The 24,960-nt window shown below is 44.4% G+C and overlaps 1 long non-coding RNA gene across 1 annotated transcript in view; it reads right to left on the reverse strand.

Annotated features, from left to right (window-relative positions):
- LOC134903492 (uncharacterized) overlaps positions 1–20,620 on the reverse strand; it is a 53,005-nt gene extending 32,385 nt beyond the window's left edge. The window contains exons 1-2 of the long non-coding RNA XR_010175751.1: positions 20,364–20,620; positions 3,887–4,003 (exon numbers count right to left, since the gene is read on the reverse strand). This is a non-coding gene — a long non-coding RNA (uncharacterized LOC134903492). The remainder of the gene's footprint in view (positions 1–3,886; positions 4,004–20,363) is intronic.
- Between the last annotated feature and the right edge of the window lie 4,340 nt (positions 20,621–24,960).

The raw sequence follows: 24,960 nt of genomic DNA on the forward strand, positions 1-24,960 counted from the left end.
GGTGAGTGGCTTTCCATAGCGTCCTGCTATGGAAAGCCGCTCACCAACGCTGACATCGCTGGGCAGGGTGGGAAAGCGCTCAGTGTATATGCACCTTAACTTCTGCCCCACCTGCAGTGCAACATGGTTTAGCCCAGATGCACAGTTACGATATTCATTTGTTTTTTCTCGCTTTTTTTCCAAATCAGAATCAGGCCTTCTGCGTATAATTTGTGTCTTGGGACCCATCTGCAAACTGGAAATGGTAAATGAGTCTTTTGCTGTATTATTATTAGTACCATTAGGTGCCATCCCTTTACAAAGCACTGAACAATCTGTGAGAAGTACATAGCCGTAGCCTAAAGTTGAAAGCAGCCTAAAGTATAACCTGTTTTTTGTTCGTTCTAGTCTGTATCTGCTCTGCAGCGTTTTCAAATTGCATGTACCCATTAAATTAGCTACGTATGCAAGTTGAACAATCTATCAGGAGCACTATGGACCAGTAAACTACCACCTGTTAGACCACTAGGAAGGTGGATGACCTGAATTGTCTGTTTCTCCACAGAAGTGGCAGTTGTACCAGCTGTTCCTATTACTCCATGGAGATTAGGGAATGGATGGTACTGTGATAACATGAAAGGAAGAGAAATTTATTTGCCTGAGTTTAGAGTGTCCTCATTTCACCTGTTAAATACTAGTTAAATATTACAGTATGATCCAAAATAAGACAATAGCACATCAAAACGGCTAATCAGTAAATTGCAATTTTTTTACATAATGTATTGCATGTGGTTTCATAGTAGGGAGTATATGACTGTGTTAGACTATGGAAGATGACGTACAATTTCATTGTCTCACAGTGATTTCTAAATGTTGCACATTTTTTCCGAACCCTACCTCCAAAAAATCAACAAGTGACAGGCACGCGTTATTTTCACCTCCCGTTACTGTCCTTAGAGCTTGCAGAGAACAGAATGTATGTTCCTGAAGGCAATTAAGACTCCCAGTTAAAAAACTAAAGCAAATAGCAATCGGCAGTAATAAAAGCAAGCACTATTATACACTAAAGTCTAAAACACAACATGCAATTGTGTTTGGCTCCTTAAGGTAATTATTTTGTTCACTACGCTATTTATGACCTAGTTAATTCACAAAAAAGTAAAAGCGACAGCAAGTGGTGCTTTTTTCCATGGAAGCCTGCTGAATAGCGTGTGCTGATGCTGCCCGCGTGCGTGTCTTATTGTGTTGTGTTATCCACAATGTTGATTCCCGATTAGCTTATCTTTTGAAACATTGCTGCGTAACTATTTAGCAGTTCAGGTATTAAGGCACACACAGGCTCCTGTTAGGATGTATTTACAATCACTGCAATGACTAAATGTTCAGTTTAAGGCAAGGTACAAAGTACAGTATATGTCTCCCAAAACAATAAACATGCGTTGCTGGTTGAGAAATAAAACGCATGCACTCCCACAAGGACAAGGGCGAGTACATACGTTGCTGGTTGAGAAATAAAACGCATGCACTCCCACAAGGACAAGGGCGAGTACACTGTGAAAGGCTGTCCTTCATATGGCAGAGCCAGGGCTACACAGCAAAAATGATTTTAATGGCATTTAATTCGTTTTATTTTATTGAATAGCCTATGCCATGGGTCTGCAGCCTGCGGCTCTCCAGCTGCTGTGGAACTATACATCCCAGCATGCCATGCCACAGTTTTGCTTTTAAGGCATGCTAAAACTGAAGCAGGGCATGCTGGGATGTGTAGTTCCACAGCAGCTGGAGAGCAGCAGGTTGCAGACACATGGCCTATGCCCAAGGGCATAGTCAGAACTTTGTGGGCCCCATAGCAACATTTGAAGGGGCCCCTGACCCAATGCTCTCCAAAGCAGTCCATTTTATATTATGTTATATTACAGTGCCCCCAGTTTATATCATGTCATACTATAGTGCCTCCACTTCATATTGTGCCACATTACAGTGCCCCAATTCATGTTATGTAACATTACAATGCCATTCTGTTCATTTATATACCACATTAAAATGAGCAGGTAAGGGGCATAACAATATATATTGTAGGCAACAAGGCAAACATTTGTAAATGTATATAACAAATGTAACTGTGACAGGGAAGGTGGCCCCTCTCAGCTCTGCGCCCCATAGCAGCTGCACTCCGTGCACCTATGGTAGCCACGCCCTTGCCTATGGCAATCCAAACTTACCGACTTTTCAAATCTCCTCTCCGGGCATCTCCCGGAGAGGAGAAGCAGGTGGGCGGCACTGAGGGCGGGGCTGACATAATTACATCATTAAGCCCCGCCTACTCACAGGAAAAGTGCACAGTTGGGTAATATTTGCATAGGGGGTGGAGCTAAAATGATGCGATTAGCATATAATTGCGTCATTAGGCTCCGCCCCCTCCGCCAGTCCGCGATTTCGCTATGTCTTTTTTCACATTCCGCCCACTTCACTAGGAAGTGGGCAGAATGCGGGAGGTGTGCCCACTCTTCCGGGGCTGCGGGGGACTACTCGAAAAACCGGGTGTCTCCCGCAGAATCCGGGAGAGTAGGTAAGTATGCATTAAATTCCCACAGCATTATTTAAGGTTTGGCAGCATATGGTCGTACCTGGCAGAAGAGAGTAGCAGAGGAGAAGTGGATGCATTGGCGCAGAAGCCAGCAAAGGGGTGATGCAACCCCCCCCCCCCCTTCCCTTCCCCTGGAGCATGGACTACTCCCTCCCCCCCTCTCCTGGACAGAGACCGCTGAGCAGTATGTATCCAGGAGGGTGGGATGGGGGATGGGGGGGTAGTCCATGATCCAGTTGGAGCAGGGAACATTGCATCTACCCCTTCACTGGCTTGCATCTACACATATGAGAGGATGTAAGCCCATCATGTGACACATCCACTCATGTGGCCCACTCTTGGAGCAGGCCTGACATATTGTTTTATTTTTTAGCTGATACCAGTAAATAAAATAATACAGTTGCATTCCTTTGAAAGGGTACATAGTATAATGTACAATTACTAGTTCACATAATGCACTAACTAGGAACCGGGTGATAAATCTGACCTGATACCACAATATATTTTTCTTTTTTGAATATTAACATTTTCTTAGAAACAAAAAATATATATAAATAAAAAAATAAATTGCACCCATTCTTTGTGTTAGGTGAATTTTAATAAAATAATATGAATATATTACTCCAGTATCATACTTACAAAGAATGACTAATCTCAGATATTTCCAACTAATGTATACAAGCACATTGGTATAATGATACAATATGAAATCTGCAAATTTATTACTAATACCATATTTTCCTATGAATAAATCGAGCATATATGTTGGACAAATCCCTAATAGCACAGGTCAGAAGCCCCGCCTGAATACTGAATACGATGTCAACCTGTATTACAGATCTTACATTGTACTTTGGAACCGGGTTATACCCTGGGTCGGCCGACCCCTTTCACACTAACCCAAGTTAGCCCTGCAAAATGTGAAGTCATTAGAAGTTGACTTTCTTTGGCACACAAAGATGAGGTCATGAAAAGTGGGTGGTGACTGCCATTTCTCTACTTCTCTTGCACAAACCTCTGGGAAAATGACTGGCATTCCACTTTCACGGTGATTTGAGTAGGCGCAGGACTCCAGAGAGGTGATTATAATATATGGGTGCAGGGTGTGCGGTGTGGACCTCCCTGGACCTGTGTGCACTGCACACCCTGCACCTATTACAGATATGCCACTGGACTATAGGCTTATTAATTATGGTGCATACTTAAATAAAAATATGACAATATAGTCCATTAATGCAAATGTTTCGCGCAAAGCAGAGAACTGAGTTGGGAAACGTAGATTACAGAAGAAAGACAATTGTTATTGTTAGTGATCTTTACCAGAAGTTTAGTAACAGTTTAGGTTCTTTTCCAGTACACGTGAGGCCTTTGTCAGCTTGTTTCCCCTTTGGCACAGTACAACAGTAGAACACACAGTACAAAGTCACCAGGCTCCATCTGCATAAAAATGTTACATACAGTCACTGACAAATAATTCAATACATCAAAAAAGAAAGTTGGTGTGCTAACATATCACAGTGACTTTTCTGTTTTACCTGCAACACAACCTACCTTTATATCATGTAAGGCTTTTATTACAGTTTTCTACAACTGTTATTATCTCCTGTCTCTTTACCTCTACTTGTGCCAATAGCAATGCATACATATTAGTTCAGATGCAGAATGGAGTGTACTTTATAGAATGAAAATAGTCTCTGACGCTGCAGCTTTTGGGGTCAGTTTATCTTTGATGGCAGTGGGGCCTGGTAAACTGATATTTTAGTTAGTGTATATTTCGGGTTGGGGCTGAAATACTGACAGTTGGGATGCTGGCAGTCAGGATACCGACCGCGGCAACCCGATGTTTAGAATCCTTCTAACCTCCTACCCCTCACTTTCTGCAGCCTAAACCTAACCAACCTCCCTCAAAGCCTAACCCTAACCCTCCCCGGTGGTGCCTTAACCTAACCCCCCCTTCCCAGAGCCAAAACCTAACCCTCCCTACCCCCTCGCAGCCTAACCCTCCCCGTGGGTGCTTAAACCTAACCCCCCCTCACCGCAGCCTAAACTTAACCCCCCCTTCCCACAGCCTAACCCTATCCCTCCCCCCGCCCCCCCCCCCAAAAAAAAAACCTAAACCCCCCCCCCATCCCCCCCGCAGCTTACCGTTTGGCGGCCTGGCAGTCACTCGAGCGGGATCTTAGCTGTCTGGATGCTGGCACCAGGATTGTGATCTCAATCGGGATGCAGGCACTAGCTTTCGGGGCAGTGTTAGGATTCCAGCATCAGTATTTCGACAGCCGGAATCCTTACAAGATCCCTATATTTTTTGTGCCAGGGTGAGTTTGTGCTGATAAGAACCTGCATGTAGTAAAGTGATAGCAATAGATCAGAAGGGAGGAGCATGGATGCTGCTGGGAAGGGATCAGAAGATCTTTAGATAACATTAGATTTCTGTGTCCAGAAGAGTAAAAGAGTCTCACTTTTCTGCAAGATAATAGGCCCACTCAAACCACTAGATTAAAGGAGAGGAGGCCTAGCTAAAGTATTCACATCCTGCCGTTTCCAGGTCATAGTGCTTTCCACTCAGTAACGGCTAGACTGGGATTTGACAAAGCAAATTCTGCAAAAATGTTCGGGATATCAAGTAGTTTAGATTGGGTGGGATGGAGAATTGTTGCCAGTGACAAATTTGTACAATTCCATCAGATGCAAAGTTACCGCTCCCTTGTCATGCCAAGTAGTGAGCTGTAGATTCAGGTGTAATCTGGCTATACCAATGAGAGAGAGATTATGGGCAAGCAACACTTCTTTTGAGCAATGTATGTACTAATGTATTACAAGCTTTCATAATAGCCAATGCGGCTTTAGAGGTGGTCAGAAAGTGCACCTTGACAGACTGGGAAGCCACAGCAGGTCTGTCATAGAGGACAAGTGGAACATATTCCATTCTATAAGGACCAACGGTTTTGGGGAGTCAAGCATAAAACAGACTCTCAATTGGCTAAGCACACTGGCACTGGCACAAATTAGGGAATGCCAGACCACCTTCTGTTTTCAGTAAGTAGTAGATCTCGCTCACCTAGGTTTTTTAACATTTCAAATATATTTAAACACATCATGTCACTCATGTGTACTGTACTGGTGGTACTTGCGGCTTTACAATATCGTTTCAATGTCAAGTTTTCTGAATTTGATTATAATTTTTCTGTTTAAACACCATTCAGTAATGAATGAAAATAAGAATATATGGTAAGAATTGCATCAGAAAATTGGGACTAATGACATTTCTAAAGACACAAAACTTTAGACCTATGTCTGTATTTAGAAATTACACATTTTAACTTGTGAGACAAAATCTTAGCCTCTGTTAATGAACAAGCCTAATGGTATAATCAGCCACAAAGCAAATACCAGTGTACCAATTTATACCTCACTCTGCCATGCTGTAATAAGTCCTTCACTTTCTAACACAAAATATATCAATAAATATCAAATAAATAACAATAATATATAATACAGCATATCAGAACAGCAGCATAGTTCTTGACTACCAAATCAAGTATGTTTAGCATGTGCGATAAGACAGAGTAGACGTTGTTAACCATCTGGCTGTGTATTGAGTTTCTCCTCCTAGTTTAACTGAATTTCAGTGCAGGCTTTGTATTGCATATAGTGGCCAATTAATCATTCATATTTGTGGCACATCTCACATTTCACAGGATACCCGCAAATATTGTGCATCACCCTACAAAGAGGGACTGCAGCAGATTTGTCTGACAGGAGCTACACACCCCATAGGTTTCAATGGGGACTGCAAAGCTGAAGATAGTGCTAGCCGCTGTAGCCCATGGGCTACATTCTGCCAAATATACCAGGAGAGGGTTCCTCCGCAACCATCCCAGCAATGGTCGTCACACATTCATAGTCAGCAGACACTTCACTTCAAACACATTGCGGGGTCAGGATGCTTTCTCTAGATGTGATTATTGGTACATTCGGGCAGAGGCATCACCGGGTGTGGTGACACCCGGTGCGCACCCCTGATCTCCTGCCGCGCTCGTGGCAAAAAAGGGAGCATGGTCTTACACGTAGGGGACGTGGCTTTGCGGGGATCCCGGAATCGCCTCTCTGGGGGCATGCCCAGCATCTCCGGAGATGCTGGGCTTCCCCCAGAGACAGTCTCCGTGCGCTGTTGGCTCCTCTTCTATGACAGGAGCCGGGTGCTTGTAGGAGACTTTCTCACTGCAGCACCTGATTCCTGTCAGTGCGGAGGAGCTGACATTTGGTGTCATATATACATAAGAGCAGTGTTCTCCTGAAAGGAAGGACACTCCACCCAGCCCTCTTACCTCTGTGTCCCAAAGAGCCACTGTACCCTCTGCAACAGTGTTCATTTAACCACTTATACTACTGTTATTTTTCTTGTCTGAATTTTCAACTCAAAAAGCATGTAAACACTGGCCTTCCTCAGTACCAGTGATGGCTAACCTTGACACTCCAGCTGTTGTTGAACTACACATCCCAGCATGCCCTGCATCAGTTTTAGCAAGGCCAAATAGCAAAACTGTAGCAGGGCATGCTGGGATGTGTAGTTAAACAACAGCTGGAGTGTCAAGGTTAGCCATCACTGCTCAGTACTATGATCTTGGCCTTTGTTGATTGGAAGCTGCCATGATTTTCTCTCTCAGTAAGATTGTTAGTAAAAGCTACATGGCTGACTACAGAGGGAACTCAATCTACCCAAAACGTTATGCACTGAATTTGTGTTTAAGAAAAGAATGAAAATTATTGACTTCATAAACTTATCTGATAAAAAATTTTTCAAATAAAACAAAAAATTGTTGATTTATTTTACTTATTGAAGTCAAGAATATCAGTTTAAGAATATATTTAGAAGTTTTTTGGAAAAAAAAATTTTTTCATGGAATTCTTCTCCCCTTGCCTTGAGTAATTTACTTACTAAGAGGAGAAGTCAGTTATCTATGGTAAATTACCGTGGGTGAAAAAAGGGTGGTAGACTCAAGCTTTAATGCCCGGGGCTAGTCAATCCCAGCCCTTTTTCACCCGAGCCCCTTGTTAACACCAGTTAACTTAGCCTGTTAACGGAAGTTAACACGTTTTAATGGGTGTTATCACACAGAATCCGTGAAAAGTTAGCAGATTTGTGTGTTAACAGGGTCACAGCACCCGTTAAACCCCAAGTTATCAAGAGATTTTTTTTTCACATCTGTTCGGACATGAAAAAATACCCCAGATAAGTGCTGCTGACAGGCTTACTTCTGGGCTAATTAAATAGTCCTGGGGGGTCAATTAGCCTATGGTAAATTACCAGTACTAATTGAATTCCCCCCTAAATTTCATGGCGTTGTGCCTATTAGAACTACAGACAAATCTAAATGGGGAAATTTTCATTATGGTCATGTTGTACATTGAAAAGTAATGTCATGGCATGAAAACTATACTGGGTGGATGTTAGCTTTTATCCGTCAATGTATTCTAAGAAATATTTATCATTTAACAAAGTAGTTAAGCTAAAAATAAATCTGCTAATCAGCTTTCTACCAGTTTCCTATTTTCCCGACAGTATCGCACAGTTGTATTGTCCTGCAATGAATGAGTGTAATCAGACATCAAGCTCAATCATACATATGCAAGAAAACCCCAGTTATTCCTCATTTACTGGAGAGTTTCAAATTCCCCTAAATAAGAGTTATATTTGTTCCAAAACCAATACATAAGAGAGACGTGCTCAACTGCGATAGATAAACAAGAGTTCTCCTGTCTCCTAAATCTATTTCCTTCTTATGTAGGGGTGTTTTTGTGTCTTTCTGGAAATCATTATAGCAATAGCCCAACTAAACGGCAATGGCATTGAAATTCAGAGGACAGGGAACAAGATCTTACATTTGTCCAACCTCAAACACTGCAAAGGATACTCTATACCCCGAGCTGGGTTTGCGTGACCGTCGGTCAGGAGACCACCGGCCACCACACTGATGTCAGGATCGAGGCTGCGAGATGCCCGGCTGGGGGGGCGAGCGCAATGAAGCCCCTTGCGGACTTGCTGCGCTCGCCACCGCTTCACCCACGAGCGAGAATATTCCCTTTAAGTCGACATGCCGACTATCGGGATTGTTAGGAGGTTGGATCCCGGTATCGGTATTGTGAGGAGACCACCGGTCACACAACTACATCCCTATACCCCATATGCACCTGAAGCATCCACATGAAAAAGTATAGTAGAACTGTTGATTTATACAACCTACATTAATGGGCTTAGGGGGAGATGTACTATGCAGTAATAAAGGTGGAGAAGTGAGCCAGTGGAGAAGTTGCCCATGGCAACCAATCAGCTGCTCTATATACTTCTATGTTATGCTAATTATAAAGTTTACATCAATGCTGAGTGGTTGCCATGGGCAACTTCTCCACTGACTCACTTCTCCACTTCTATCACTACTTAGTACATCTCACCCATTGTAAAGTACAGTACAGTACTGCACCGCAAAATATTTTCGATTTAAAATGAATCACAAATATATGATAAATCGAACTTTGTGTATTTAAAGGGTTTCTGTCTAACATTACCGACTCTTGTGCGAGGTAAGGGAGGACATGTTTCTCTTTTCTGACGTCTGACTCCCTGCACTGAGTCATCTGCCCAACGTCAGTAAGTTTAAAACCAACAAAAGGTATTCATGTTATTTCAAAGCTAGTGAGAGTGGAATGATGACGCAGCAGTAGTGTCTAGACCTATGCAGAGATCTGCATACATCACTTTTCTTCTGTAGGGAAGGGTAGATACAGTCTGCTATTGTTTCTCCAATAGTATAAAATAGGCAGGGTGGTATCTGTAGTAAATATGGGTTTATTATATCTATATCAGCTTATGAAGTCAACAAAAGTACATTGATCCCAAAATGAATATAGAATTATGTACCCTGTTTCTTTATTTATAGTTGGGGCCTCTCTATGTACTGCATGTGAAATTCCCCTAAATTAGTAGTTGTGTATCCTAAATATTCATGATCTTCTGGTCAACACAAAGTAGAAAATTAAAAGGGAAAAAAAAGTCAATAAAATAAACAGTATAATTGTAAATCTAAAGAAGAAAGGTATGACAACAGACAGCATATTATACTGGTTGGATGGGCCAGTGGATGTAGCTACCCAAGTATGAGTACTTTGTGACCCTGGTTTAAGGTATTTCCCTAGCTTGTCTGCTATCAGGATTTGAGCTAAAGATCCTTTACTTATTCACTACAGCACTTCAAAGAGACTTTGTTATTGGCTGTTTTCCTGACGCAGAAAAAAGAAAGAAATTACATTTGTAAACCAAGTCCCAAGCCTTATTGTACCCATGACACCTGCCTTTTCTGTTGAACTCTAATATTGCCTATGCTATGCACCGAGATAACTTGGGTGTTTACAAATTTACATAGTAATATCCAGAAGAAAAAAAATATGGGGGGTATTCAATTGTTTGAAAAGTCAGTTGGGTGTCTGTTTTTTCCTATCGAATAGACAGGGAAAAAACAGACACCCAACCAACTTTTAAAATAACTGAATTCCCCCCATGGAATTTAGTGGAACTGTTGGTGATGGGCCCCCATTGTCTTATTGCACTATCAATCAAGGGTGTTACTTACTGATGGTGATAACCCCATTGTCGTCAGTTTTATACCTGATGGATAAAAGGACACTTCTGATTTGCTGGCCACTTATGAAGTAGGCGGGTGTACTGCACAGTAACTCACTTTGTGTTAGAGGCTCCTCTGCTGCAGTCCAAGTCACTTCTATGTGTTATTTTATTTTCTCCCCAATATTATATCAGTTGGGGAACTATTATTAATTGAAAACTATACAGGGGAACTATTACTGCATTAAAATGATAAGGGGCACTTTTTTATTAAACAATATGCAGGTGCACTATTATTAAATAATGACTATATGGGGCAACATTCTTTATTAATACCAGCTAGTAGTACCGGAAGGGTCCCAATACAATGTAGCACCTAAGGAATACAAATTAATACAATGTTAAAACTTGGAACATTGTCGAAAGCGTAAATAGAAAATTCCACGCAATGGCAGGAATACACTGTAGATTTCCATTTTAAGATCTGAATGACTCAAAGCTGCAGACTCCAGTAGGAATTAAATGTGGAATCAGATGTGCATTGTCAAATTACTAACTCCCTAATACCCCCTCCAGTGAAATAGTTTTCATTCCTCCAAGTCTCTCATATATATCTGTGAATATTACAGGCATCTCTTTCTAATAAAGTAACTTGAACTTAGATTTAATGAACCCTGAAATAAATGTGAGAAAAATAATAAATAGATAATGACGTTGGAGTTATGAGCCTTGCTGAAATGTAAGAATATTAAGAGCACTGATTCAGATTTAGCCTTCAGTGTTCCCGATAACTGGCCGCAGTAACGCACTTTTTCTATTAGCCAACTGTCTTATTCTTTTAATCTCACAGCAACTGTTGACAGTAATGTGCTACCAAAGGAATATGGTATTCATGGGTGGCTGCTGGAAAGAAATGAAGCTTGCATTGAAAAGACCCATGACGACAAAACTATGTTGGTACTGAGAACATGATGCATTGAAAGTATGTGTCAGGTTCTAATATTAGAAAACAGCCACCGCATGCCCCCTTGCCTGAACACATGTTTATATAAACATCCACGGCTCTCTCCACTCCTATACCTAGGGTGCAAGTGGTATGTACAGGCTTGGACTGGCCCACAGGGGTACAGGGGAAACCACCGGTGGGCCCCACTGCCTGGGGGCCCACCTCCTGCTCTAAGGATCAGGTTCCAGACTGTGCACTTGAATTATACATTATACATATGTTACCTTATACTGGACTATGGTGTATTTTCTACAGTGCATTGCTGTTATTATTCTGGTACATTATCATGCACGCAGCAGCTGAATTTACTGTATATATTTATGTAGGGGCCCAGACGTTGTACTCTCTAATGGTTAATCAAACCAATGAGGTGGCAGGCCACACCCCCTCTGCAGACTGGCCACACCCCTAAACATGGGCACCTACCACTGCATTCTCCCGGTGGGCCCTACATACCCCAGTCTGACACTGGGTATGTAACTACTTTGTGTAAATCATGGAAACTCTGCAATCGCCTTACACTAGAATGCAGTTTGGTATGTTGATAGTATACAGTCTAGGCTTAGTGCAGAGTTTCCATGATCTTTTGTTTAAACAAAGTAGTCACATACCACTTACTCCCTAGATATGGTAGTGGAGAGTGCAGTGGAACAGTAGTTATGTGCATTTGTGTTTCCCACCGACATCCTTAAGCCCTGGGAAATCGCCTTCACCCTTCTGTGCAATAATTAGCTACTGCCAGGCTGATGCCCAGTCCGGTGATTGTGACCAGGCTCACTGCCTGCACCGCTGGACTTATCGGCTGGGCGCAGGCCTAGAGGGACTGGGATCACCCGGCACAGTGATGTTTTTTTCCCCCCGTGTAACATCATGAAGTCACGCGCACTGAAGAACAATGTGTGAGGAGCCTGCCGCCACCGCTGCCTTACAAAGGAGCAAGGAGAAGTAAGTGGTGATGCGTGGAGGGATAACCCAACACAGGCTGCTGCAGAGATATAGGGGTGAGAGACACAGGCTGCTGCAGTGATACAGGAAGGGGGGACACAGACTGCTGTAGAGACATGGGGGGGGGGGGGGGGGCAGAAATCCTAGCTTCGGCCCTGGCTAGGCACCCAAGACATGTTTGGCAAAGTTCATTTGCATATAGCTCTCCCCCGCTAAACATATGCATTCTGGCCATTCTTCAAATAACATTAAATTACCATTTTTGCCCTTAACGGGAAAACTTAAGTGGCATAATTGCAAATGTAGTTATTATTAGTAATGTGAATAGTACATGGTGCAGAGACACGGAAACACTTTATAGGTACTGTTCTGTAACTTTATGGTCGTGGCCTTATACCAGCTTAAGACAAAGGGTCAGGAGTATAATGAATATCATTAATGTTTATTTATAAAGCCTTGATATACTATGCATCACTGTCAGGGCCATATTAAAGACCACATGGGCCTGAGGCTTAAAATGTTCAAAGGCCTATAATGAGAAGAAGTAGGAGGTGTGACTAGTGCGGTGAGGGTGTGGCCAGTGTCATGTAGTCATGTACACCCTCTACACTATATGTAAAGTATACAAATTGCATCATTTTGTGAGGAAAATATATAATCTTAATACCTATGATTTAGGACCAACCTTGTGGCCAGCTGTGGCTGGTCATCATAATACTATCATGATAATTGGCCTATTTTTGTGTAGAGGCCTGCAGCTATATCTCCATCCACCCCATTGTTAATCTGGTCTTGATCACTCTACATTGAGTGGATCAGAGCCAGCCCTAGGCATAGCAAATGCCTAGGGCACTTGGTATTCCTAGGGGCACAAGCAGCTTCTGCTAATTAAAATGATATGCGGCATGCCTATATTCTGTGTGTGAGTGCGGCTGTATTTGCATACTAAATGCTACGTTACAATGTATTCCTGTAAATCAATGTAACGTAGTATTTCGTATGCAGATACAGCCACAGTCGCACACAGGACACATCTGTATCCAAGCTGAGGCAGAGGTCACAGTGTTACTGTGTTAGCGGCCATGTGAGTGCTGTGTGCGGGTAGGTTGGTTGTGCAGTAGTGTTCGGCATATGTGTAAGGGGCATAATGTGTATAAGGGCATTAATAAAGGTTGGCATAATGAGTAAGGCACATTATGTTTATAAGGACATTAATAATATGTGTCATATGTGTAAGGGGAATTACTGTGTGGTATAGTGTGTATAAATGCATTACTAATGTGTGGCATTATGTGTATAAGGTTCTCTACTGGGTGGCGTAACATATAGAAAGGGCACTACTGTGTGGTCTAATGTGAATAAAGAGCAATATGATGTGATGTAATGTGAATAAGGGGCACTACTGTGAGGAACAATGTATATAAGGTAAATAGAGATGAGCAGGTTCGGTTCCTCGGAATCCGAACCCCCCCGAACTTCAGCCTTTTTACACGGGTCCGAGGCAGACTCGGATCTTCCCGCCTTGCTCGGCTAACCCGAGCGCGCCCGAACGTCATCATCCCGCTGTCGGATTCTCGCGAGGCTCGTATTCTATCGCGAGACTCGGATTCTATATAAGGAGCCGCGCGTCGCCGCCATTTTCACACGTGCATTGAGATTGATAGGGAGAGGACGTGGCTGGCGTCCTCTCCGTTAGTAGATAGAGACACTTGAGTTGATTACTTAGTAATTTTGGGGAGCATTAGGAGTACTCAGAGTGCAGAGTTTTGCTGATAGTTAGTTACTAGTGACTGACCACTTTATTATTTAATATAATCCGTTCTCTGCCTGAAAAAAAACGATACACAGTCACATACCATATCTGTGCTCAGCCTCAGTGTGCTGCATGATAAATTATAATATCATCTATGTATATCTGACTGTGCTGAGTGCTCACTGCTCACACAGCTGAATTGTGGGGGAGACTGGGGTGCAGTTATAGCAGGAGTACAGTGCATACTTTTGCTGCCAGTGTGACTGACCAGTGACCACCAGTATATTGTCTGCCTGAAAAAGTTAAACACTCCTGTGGTGGTTTTTTTTTTTATTCTATAAACGCATTCTGCGGACAGTGTCCAGCAGGTCCGTCATTCATTATATTATATAAATATTTATCTGCAGTAGTGTTATATTTTTTTTGTTCATCTCTATCATCTTTATCATCTCTATATTAGCAGACGCAGTACGGTAGTCCACGGCTGTGGCTACCTCTGTGTCGTCAGTGCTCGTCCATAATTGTATACCTACCTGTGGTGGGGGTTTTTTTTCTATCTTCTTCATACTAGTAGTTTAGGAGTCTGCTGACAGTGTCCAGCAGGTCCGTCATTATATTATATATACCTGCAGTAGTGATATATATATATTTTTTATATCATTATCATCTCTATACTAGCAGACGCAGTACGGTAGTCCACGGCTGTAGCTACCTCTGTGTCGTCAGTGCTCGTCCATAATTGTATACCTACCTGTGGTGGGTTTTTTTTTTCTATCTTCTTCATACTAGTAGTTTAGGAGTCTGCTGACAGTGTCCAGCAGGTCCGTCATTATATTATATATACCTGCAGTAGTGATATATATATATTTTTTATATCATTATCATCTCTATACTAGCAGACGCAGTACGGTAGTCCACGGCTGTGGCTACCTCTGTGTCGTCAGTCACTCGTCATCCATAAGTATACTAGTATCCATCCATCTCCATTGTTTACCTGAGGTGCCTTTTAGTTGTGCCTATTAAAATATGGAGAACAAAAATGTTGAGGTTCCAAAAATAGGGAAAGATCAAGATCCACTTCCACCTCGTGCTGAAGCTGCTGCCACTAGTCATGGCCGAGACGATGAAATTCCATCAACGTCGTCTGCCAAGGCCGATGCCCAATGTCATAGTACAGAGCATGTAAAATCCAAAACACAAAATATCAGTAAAAAAAGGACTCAAAAATCTAAAATAAAATCGTCGGAGGAGAAGCGTAAACTTGCCAATATGCCATTTACCACACGGAGTGGCAAGGAACGGCTGAGGCCCTGGCCTATGTTCATGGCTAGTGGTTCAGCTTCACATGAGGATGGAAGCACTCAGCCTCTCGCTAGAAAAATGAAAAGACTTAAGCTGACAAAAGCACAGCAAAGAACTGTGCGTTCTTCGAAATCACAAATCCACAAGGAGAGTCCAATTGTGTCGGTTGCGATGCCTGACCTTCCCAACACTGGACGTGAAGAGCATGCGCCTTCCACCATTTGCACGCCCCCTGCAAGTGCTGGAAGGAGCACCCGCAGTCCAGTTCCTGATAGTCAGATTGAAGATGTCAGTGTTGAAGTACACCAGGATGAGGAGGATATGGGTGTTGCTGGCGCTGGGGAGGAAATTGACAAGGAGGATTCTGATGGTGAGGTGGTTTGTTTAAGTCAGGCACCCAGGGAGACACCTGTTGTCCGTGGGAGGAATATGGCCATTGACATGCCTGGTGAAAATACCAAAAAAATCAGCTCTTCGGTGTGGAAGTATTTCAACAGAAATGCGGACAACAGGTGTCAAGCCGTGTGTTGCCTTTGTCAAGCTGTAATAAGTAGGGGTAAGGACGTTAACCACCTCGGAACATCCTCCCTTATACGTCACCTGCAGCGCATTCATCATAAGTCAGTGACAAGTTCAAAAACTTTGGGCGACAGCGGAAGCAGTCCACTGACCAGTAAATCCCTTCCTCTTGTAACCAAGCTCACGCAAACCACCCCACCAACTCCCTCAGTGTCAATTTCCTCCTTCCCCAGGAATGCCAATAGTCCTGCAGGCCATGTCACTGGCAATTCTGACGAGTCCTCTCCTGCCTGGGATTCCTCCGATGCATCCATGAGTGTAACGCCTACTGCTGCTGGCGCTGCTGTTGTTGCTGCTGGGAGTCGATGGTCATCCCAGAGGGGAAGTGGTAAGACCACTTTTACTACTTCCACCAAGCAATTGACTGTCCAACAGTCCTTTGCGAGGAAGATTAAATATCACAGCAGTCATCCTGCTGCAAAGCGGATAACTGAGGCCTTGGCATCCTGGGCGGTGAGAAACGTGGTTCCGGTATCCATCATTACTGCAGAGCCAACTATAGACTTGATTGAGGTACTGTGTCCCCGGTACCAAATACCATCTAGGTTCCATTTCTCTAGGCAGGCGATACCGAAAATGTACACAGACCTCAGAAAAAGACTCACCAGTGTCCTAAAAAATGCAGTTGTACCCAATGTCCACTTAACCACGGACATGTGGACAAGTGGAGCAGGGCAGAATGAGGACTATATGACTGTGACAGCCCACTGGGTAGATGTATTGACTCCCGCCGCAAGAACAGCAGCGGCGGCACCAGTAGCAGCATCTCGCAAATGCCAACTCTTTCCTAGGCAGGCTACGCTTTGTATCACCGCTTTCCAGAATACGCACACAGCTAAAAACCTCTTACGGCAACTGAGGAAGATCATCGCAGAATGGCTTACCCCAATTGGACTCTCCTGTGGATTTGTGGCATCGGACAACGCCAGCAATATTGTGTGTGCATTAAATATGGGCAAATTCCAGCACGTCCCATGTTTTGCACATACCTTGAATTTGGTGGTGCAGAATTATTTAAAAAGCGAGAGGGGCGTGCAAGAGATGCTGTCGGTGGCCAGAAGAATTGCGGGACACTTTCGGCGTACAGGCACCACGTACAGAAGACTGGAGCAACACCAAAAACGCCTGAACCTGCCCTGCCATCATCTGAAGTAAGAAGTGGTAACGAGGTGGAATTCAACCCTCTATATGCTTCAGAGGTTGGAGGAGCAGCAAAAGGCCATTCAAGCCTATACAACTGACGACGATATAGGAGGTGGAATGCACCTGTCTCAAGCGCAGTGGAGAATGATTTCAACGTTGTGCAAGGTTCTGCAACCTTTTGAACTTGCCACACGTGAAGTCAGTTCAGACACTGCCAGCCTGAGTCAGGTCATTCCCCTCATCAGGCTTTTGCAGAAGAAGCTGGAGACATTAAAGGAGGAGCTAACACTGAGTGATTCCGCTAGGCATGTGGGACTTGTGGATGGAGCCCTTAATTCGCTTAACAAGGATTCACGGGTGGTCAATCTGTTGAAATCAGAGCACTACATTTTGGCCACCGTGCTCGATCCTAGATTTAAAACCTACGTTGTATCTCTCTTTCCGGCAGACACAAGTCTGCAGGGGTTCAAAGAACTGCTGGTGAGAAAATTGTCAAGTCAAGCGGAACGCGACCTGTCAACATCTCCTCCTTCACATTCTCCCGCAACTGGGGGTGCGAGGAAAAGGCTCAGAATTCCGAGCCCACCCGCTGGCGGTGATGCAGGGCAGTCTGGAGCGACTGCTGATGCTGACATCTGGTCCGGACTGAAGGACCTGACAACGATTACGGACATGTCGTCTACTGGCACTGCATATGATTCTCTCTCCATTGAAAGAATGGTGGAGGATTATATGAGTGACCGCATCCAAGTAGGCACGTCAGACAGTCCGTACGTATACTGGCAGGAAAAAGAGGCAATTTGGAGGCCCTTGCACAAACTGGCTTTATTCTACCTAAGTTGCCCTCCCACAAGTGTGTACTCCGAAAGAGTGTTTAGTGCCGCCGCTCACCTTGTCAGCAATCGGCGTACGAGGTTACTTCCAGAAAATGTGGAGAAGATGATGTTCATTAAAATGAATTATAATCAATTCCTCCATGGAGACATTCACCAGCAGCAATTGCCTCCACAAAGTACACAGGGAGCTGTGATGGTGGATTCCAGTGGGGACGAACTGATAATCTGTGAGGAGGGGGATGTACACGGTGATGAATCGGAGGATGATGATGAGGTGGACATCTTGCCTCTGTAGAGCCAGTTTGTGCAAGGAGAGATTAATTGCTTCTTTTTTGGTGGGGGTCCAAACCAACCCGTCATTTCAGTCACAGTCGTGTGGCAGACCCTGTCACTGAAATGATGGGTTGGTTAAAGTGTGCATGTCCTGTTTATACAACATAAGGGTGGGTGGGAGGGCCCAAGGACAATTCCATCTTGCACCTCTTTTTTCTTTCATTTTTCTTTGCGTCATGTGCTGTTTGGGGAGTGTTTTTTGGAAGGGCCATCCTGCGTGACACTGCAGTGCCACTCCTAGATGGGCCAGGTGTTTGTGTCGGCCACTAGGGTCGCTTATCTTAGTCACACAGCTACCTCATTGCGCCTCTTTTTTTTCTTCTTTGCGTCATGTGCTGTTTGGGGAGTATTTTTTGGAAGGGCCATCCTGCGTGACACTGCAGTGCCACTCCTAGATGGGCCAGGTGTTTGTGTCGGCCACTAGGGTCACTTATCTTAGTCACACAGCTACCTCATTGCGCCTCTTTTTTTTCTTCTTTGCGTCATGTGCTGTTTGGGGAGTATTTTTTGGAAGGGCCATCCGGCCTGACACTGCCGTGCCACTCCTAGATGGGCCAGGTGTTTGTGTCGGCCACTAGGGTCGCTTAGCTTACTCACACAGCTACCTCATTGCGCCTCTTTTTTTCTTTGCGTCATGTGCTGTTTGGGGAGTGTTTTTTGGAAGGGCCATCCTGCGTGACACTGCAGTGCCACTCCTAGATGGGCCAGGTGTTTGTGTCGGCCACTAGGGTCGCTGAGCTTAGTCACACAGCTACCTCATTGCGCCTCTTTTTTTCTTTGCGTCATGTGCTGTTTGGGGAGCGTTTTTTGGAGGGCCATCCTGCGTGACACTGCAGTGCCACTCCTAGATGGGCCAGGTGTTTGTGTCGGCCACTTGGGTCGCTTATCTTAGTCATCCAGCGACCTCGGTGCAAATTTTAGGACTAAAAATAATATTGTGAGGTGTGAGGTGTTCAGAATAGACTGAAAATGAGTGGAAATTATGGTTATTGAGGTTAATAATACTTTGGAATCAAAATGACCCCCAAATTCTATGATTTAAGCTGTTTTTTAGGGTTTTTTGAAAAAAACACCCGAATCCAAAACACACCCGAATCCGACAAAAAAAATTCGGTGAGGTTTTGCCAAAACGCGTTCGAACCCAAAACACGGCCACGGAACCAAACCCAAAACCAAAACACAAAACCCGAAAAATTTCCGGTGCACATCTCTAAAGGTAAAGTGGTACTACTGTGTGATGTAACGTGAATAAGGGACACTATCACAGGATAAAATGTGAATAAAGTTGCACTACTGTGTGGCATTACTTGAATTGGGGTACTATTGTGTGGCCATGCCTCTTCCCAGCAAGAACACTATCCTTTTTGAGCTGTGCGCCAAATGTGCACACTGTTGCTGTTTAAAATATAGGGGGTAGGAGCACCAAAATGAGGACTGCTCTGGGTGAGGGGTGATGGTGCTGGTGAAGGGATGCAGGGTCAGAGGCGGAACTAGCGGTGGTGCTAGGGGGCACCAGACAAAATCTTGCCTAGGGCATCATATTGGTTAGGGCTGGCTCTAGAGGGGATCATAATGCAAACAAATTACATGCAATAATAACATGAAACAGAAGGTAAAGATGACCCTTCCCAGATGAGCTTACAATCTAACAGGTGTAGGGAATACTTGATACAGTAAATAACAAATGTAACAGCTGCTGTATGGGAAAGTGTGTATTGTTATTATAAAGTTCATGGGTATGGGTGTATACAAGACAACATACTCATGTGATGTTTTCAGTGTGTTGACAACACAACTAAATTTAGACAAGATAGGCTATGACAAAGACAAAACACTTGATTCCTTGAATCACTAGGTTGTTAGTAGAGAGCAGAAACATCTAAGTGGATATCACCACAATGGGGGGAATTCAAATGTTTGAAAAGTTCTATCTAATAGACAGGAAAAAACAGACTTTTCAAACATTTGAATTCCCCCCAATGAATCAAAATGTTGCATACAATAAAATACAAGAAGATTACATGGGCAATTACCACTGAATTAACAAAGTCAAAGGGACACCACAATTTTCTGGGCAGTAATACCCCTTTTCCACCAAAAACCTGGGTTTTCAGACACTCTTGCAACCCGGGTCAGACCCTGTTTCAAGAGATAATTGTTAATAGTTTCATTAATAGTTTCAGTAGCGCACGCGGGAAGGGGGGGGGGGGGGGTTCACTTTCTGAGTACCCAGAAACCCCCCCTGATGTACCAATAATTTTTTTTACTCAGCTGCTGACCTGCCAATTTCGACGATCCATGACTGGAGCCTTGCACGTGAAGCTGGCTTGCCTTTCCTCGCAGCACAGCCCCCCAGCTATATTCAGTGCCTTCCTTGATGAGGTCTCGGCACCTTCAGTCACGGGAACCGGAGCGCCGGCTAGCCATAGCCTGCCCCTTTCCCCTCATGTACCTCCAGAAATAGCAGTGTGCCCATATGTACTGCAGCGCATGCGGCTCCTACCCGACCACTAGGGCTGACAGTTCTCCTCCAACGGTGCTCGCTAACTGCCTGTCCAGGCATGCCTCTTTCCAGTGGCTTGCACCAACCTTCTCTGGCTGCTGGCTACCGTGTGAATCACAAAATTGTCCTCGAAATGCCCGGCTTGTGAGCCCCTGCAAACCCGGCAACAGCACCAGCACAGTGCATTCCATCGGGTTTGTATGTGTAGGTTGTGATGTGTTATATGTTTTCTATTTGTGTAATATATGTAGGTGTGTACAGTATGTGTTTTATGTGTGTGTATACTGTATATATATATATATGTATAAATATATAGATTTATATATATATACACACACACACATACATATATATATATATATATATATATAATGTGTATGTATGTATGTGTTATATTCAATGTCTGTGGAATCCCCCTCACCGAAGAATCTTGTGTTTGTCCTTGGCAAACATGTACGTCGGAAACCCCCGCTGGAAAATCCTGCGTTTGCCCCTGAGTTTGTATGAAGAACATCCAGCATAAATAAAATGCACACTCTCTATAATGGGTGCAGTGTGTGCGGTGCACACGGGCCCCTGGGTCCAGAGGGGGCGCACACTGCACACAATGCATCCATTTCTCTTATACTTACCTTTCTGGTGTCCATCGGCGTCTCCGCGTGTGGGCCCCCTCCTCCTCCTTAGCCGGCAGCGCAGTTAGTGCTCTGAGCACTAGGGAGACTCTGGTACTGTGCCAGAGTCTAAAGCGCTTGTGCAGGTCTCTGGAAAAATGTCCGCCTTATTTTCCCAGACACCTGCGCAAGCGCTGTTGTCTCTGGCACTGTGCCAGAGTCTCTCTAGTGCTCAGAGCACTAACTGCGCTGCCGGCTAAGGAGGAGGAGGGGGCCCACACGCGGAGACTGCACACAGGTTCCCTCCTCCGTAGATACGCCCCTGCCAAGCATACTGCATTGCTATTATAGATTGACCAGCAAGCTTTGCATTCTTGTTTACTGTGTGTCTGTAAAGCTAATGAAATAAGCACACAAAGTGAAAACAAAATTGTACATTAACACCATGGTCATATTTCACATGGCTGCTGCTCCTATGAATATTTTAAGTAAACACTTATCTTTACTTCGCACATTTACCATTTTGACCAAGCCAACAAATTCTTGTAATGATATAGTACAAAATAAGTATGCTTTTAAATAGCTTGCAGCCGTCACTGCATGCCAAACTATGAAGTTACATTTAGATGTTGGTAAAGTATCGGATGGCATTATAAATGCTGTGTTTGAATGCTTGTCTAGATTGTATGGTGGCACAGTGATTAGCATTGCTGCTCAAAGTGCATATCTATGTGAAATTTACTTTTTGGTAAATGGACGCTTTATGGGGGTAATTCCAAGTTGATCGCAGCAGGATTTTTGTTAGCAATTGGGCAAAACCATGTGCACTGCAGGGGAGGCAGATATAACATGTGCAGAGAGAGTTAGATTTGGGTGGGGTGTGTTCAATCTGCAATCTAATTTGCAGTGTAAAAATAAAGCAGCCAGTATTTACCCTGCACAGAAATAAAATAACCCACCCAAATCTAACTCTCTCTGCAAATGTTATATCTGCCCCCCCCCCTGCAGTGCACATGTTTTGCCCAATTGCTAACAAAAATCCTGCTGCGATCAACTTGGAATTACCCCCTATATGTTCACACTTTTTAGCAAGTTACAGACAGAAGTGTAGCTAGGTGCCATGGTGCCTGGAGCAAGGGTATGTTTCGGCGCGCCCTCCACTGTACTGAATTGGGTGCATGTTACATTTGAAAAGAAAGAATATTTAAAAATCCAAAATTGGTGAAAGGGACGGTTTTAGACATTGTGGACCTTAGAGCATAAGTTTCCTTTGGGCGCCCCCCATGTTAAAAATAGGGACAGTGTGAGGCGAAGACGTGCACCAAAAATATGGAGGTGTGGCTTCATGGGGAAGGGGCATGGTCACAGAATAGTACCAATTGAGATTACACCACATAGAATTGTCCGTTATTCACAACACACCATAGTAGTGTCCGTTATTCAGATTACACCACACAGTAGTACCCCTTATACACTTTATGCCACACAGTAGAGATCCTTATACACATTACATTACACAGTAGAGCCACTTATACATGTTATGCCACAGTAGAGCCGCTTATACACGTTACACAAACATTAGAGGGCCCCTGATTTACGTTACACCACAGTAGAGCTGCTTATATATGTTACACCACAGTAGAGCCCCTTATACACATTACACCACAGTAAAGGCGCTTATACACGTTACTCCACAGTAGAGCCACTTATACACGTTATACCACAGTAGAGCCACTTATACACATTACACCACAGTAGAGCCACTTAAACATGTTATTCTGCAGCTTGTAATGCACAGTGAGGTGCTGCAGCAGCTAGGGCAGAGAGAGGTGCTGCAGCATCAAAGTAGAGAGAGGTGCTGTAGCAGCTGGGGCAGAGAGGGGCGCTGCAACAGCCGGGGCAATGAGAGGTGCTGCAGCAGCCAAGGCAGAAAGGAGTGCTGCAGCAGAAGGGGCATAAAGAGATGCTGCAGCTGCTGGGACAGAGAGAGGTGCTCCAGCAGCAGGGGTAGAGAGTGGTGCTGCAGGACAGAAGTAAACCTGCTGCACAGCTACAAGTAGACAGAAAAACACAGTATAAAGAGGACAGGCAGAGCTCCGGCATGTGCTGGCTGTCAGTGTCTCCTGCTGTCGCCTCTGTCTGCCCTGTTCCCTATATAGGCTTCGAGTCCAAGTCAGTGTGCAACCCCTCTGTTCCTCCTCCTTCTGCTCTGCAGCTGCCTGTATAGCAATCCGCGGTAAAGCAAGCAGAGGGAGAGGCAGGTGGCACACCCTCTAATTTTTCCAGTGCCTGGAGCTTGTGCTCCACCGAAGCCATCCTCGCTACACCCCTGGTTACAGATTTCAAAAGTTGTGTGGTGAGGGGGGCTAGACTGTACTCCCTGATTTTAAATATAAGAGGTGCTACATTGCTGAGACGTATAGTGCCATGCATGGAAAATGACAATGCAAGTGCACACTTTAAGAACTAAAAATACTGATAATTAAAACAATTATAATAAACTCTACAATTTAAAATGGAGAAAAATTGAGGTTCTTAGCATGTTTGGCCAAAAATGCAGGTCCACCTACAACGTCATGGTGACCTCATCAGCTGGGTCCCTAACATCCCTAATACTGACATATTATATAAATCAAGGACGTGCAGTCAGGGGAGGCAGAGCCTCACCTGTCATATTCCAGTGAAAATAGCTGTTTTTTTACACTGATCTGTGCAGTGGCGGAACTAGCGAGCGGTGGGCCCAGGTGCGACAAAATGCTTTGGGCCCCACCATCCCTTCATCCCATCCAAGTCCACCCCCTCACCCCTGGAGAGGATCTGGTGAGGGGGACCTGCGCAGGGCCAGAGAAATGGATACCTAGCAACAGTGCAGTAACTAGACATTTTAGCACTGTGTGCAAGAAGCGGCATCGGAGCCCCCCCTTCATGTAAAACAGAGGCAGTGCGCGCTGTAGGTGCGCGCAAAAAATATAGGGGCATGCCTTCTTGGGGAAGGGGTGTGGCCACAAAATAATACCAATTCATATAACAGTGCACAGTAGTCTCCATGATTCAAATTATGCCACACAGTAGCACCACTACACCAGGTAGAGCCCCTTTTTACACCTTACGGCGGACAGATTCCCCTTTTTACACATTACGGCAGACAGTGTCCCCTTTTTACACATTACGGCAGACAGCGTCCCCCTTTTTACACATTACGGCAGACAGCGTCCCCCTTTTTACACATTACGGCAGACAGCATCCCCCTTTTTACACATTACGGCAGACAGTGTCCCCCTTTTTACACATTACGGCAGACAGCGTTCACTTTTTACACATTACGGCAGACAGCGTCCCCCTTTTTGCACTTTGCGGCAGGCAGCGTCCACTTTTTACATATTACGGCAGACAGCGACCCCTTTTTACACATTAAGGCAGACAGCGTCCCCCTTTTTACACATTACGGCAGACAGTTTACAGCAGACCGTGTCCCCTTTTTACACATTAAGGTAGAAAAGAAAGAAAGAAAGAAAGAAAGAAAGAAAGAAAGAAAGAAAGAAAGAAAGAAAGAAAGAAAGAAAGAAAGAAAATAGATTATACTTACTCTCTCCGCTGGCAGTCAGGCTCCTCGGTGCACCTTTTGGCAGAGATCCCGGGCAGGGGAGAAGGAGGAGGAGGGAGGTGGAGGAGGGAGCCGCAGCAGCGCTGTGTAATTGGTAGAAGCGCTGCTCTGCTGTCCCTCTGCTTCACCATAGGCTGCCTTCCGCCGCTGTGAATGCT

The sequence above is a fragment of the Pseudophryne corroboree genome, chromosome 1 (assembly GCF_028390025.1).
Source record: "Pseudophryne corroboree isolate aPseCor3 chromosome 1, aPseCor3.hap2, whole genome shotgun sequence".
Taxonomy (NCBI): domain Eukaryota; kingdom Metazoa; phylum Chordata; class Amphibia; order Anura; family Myobatrachidae; genus Pseudophryne; species Pseudophryne corroboree.